Source organism: Varanus komodoensis, unplaced genomic scaffold (genome assembly GCF_004798865.1).
Source record: "Varanus komodoensis strain SLA01 unplaced genomic scaffold, ASM479886v1 scaffold64, whole genome shotgun sequence".
Lineage (NCBI taxonomy): Eukaryota > Metazoa > Chordata > Lepidosauria > Squamata > Varanidae > Varanus > Varanus komodoensis.
In genome coordinates this window covers 2,440,160-2,441,255 of record NW_025336273.1, presented here as the reverse complement: position 1 = coordinate 2,441,255, position 1,096 = coordinate 2,440,160, and positions in this window count along the sequence as shown.

Genomic DNA, 1,096 nt, shown 5'->3' with positions numbered 1-1,096 from the left:
CTCCGTGGCCACGTGGCCGGCATGACTAAACACCGAAGTGCACAGAACGCTGCTACCCGCCCACCAAAGTGGTACCTGTTTATCCACTTGCATTTGCATGCTTTCAAACTGCAAGGCTGGCAGGAGCTGGGACGGAGCAACGGGAACTCACCCCGTTGTGCAGATTCGAACCGGCGACCTTTCGATCAACCAGCCCAGCAGCACAGCGGTTTAAACCCCTGCGCCACCTGCAGTCCCACTTTACCCCCTCCTTATCCTTTGGCAGGGGATCTGGTTGTGGAGAGATCCATACCTGCCCACCCGTTCGATCCTGGCCACACCCAGTGAAATTGCTTTGAGCTGCTCCTCGTCACAGAAGGAGAAATTGCATTTGGTTGCGAACTGCCTGAAGAACTTCAGTTATCAAGCAGAGCGGGAAAGGAGTAAATGAATACATGGGCAAACAGCTTAGCGTAAGAAACACAGAAACAGAGCGAGTCAGAAGGGGCCTCCCGGGCCATCTAGTCTGACCTCCGGCACCAGCCAGCTCTGCTCACGACATGCCCACCATGTGCACGTCCAGCCTATCCTTGAACACCCTCAGCGATGGGGCCTCACCACCTCCTGCTTATGCTCCTAGGACACCAAAGCGGAGCAAGCGGGCCCGGCGAGGGCTTTCCTCACCCACGCACTGAAAGCGCACCAAAGCGCATCGCCGGTAGGTGGCCCTGAACAAGGGACACTTCCAAGGCTGAGCGCGCGTCCAGAGCGATGCAAGAGCCTCGTGTTTGAGTTGGCTTTCAGTGGTGAAAGTCCAGACTGGAAATCTCCTGCATGCCCTCCCAGCTCCCTCAGACAGGGCTCCAGCTCATGCACCCCAACCAAGAGTGCCCTCCCCCCCCACATTGTAGCGCCCCCATTTTGACTTCACACAGTGCTCTGAGCCAGCGTTACAAAAGATGCTACGAGAAACTCAAAATGGAGACCGGGACCCTCCAAAATGCAAGCCAGCCTGCTTGCTGGTTTGCCAGTTATGAATTTGGGGGTCAGTTGGGTGGGTTAATTCTGTACAAGGAAAGACAGAGAGATGGAGGGAAAGACAGACAGAGGGGAGGGG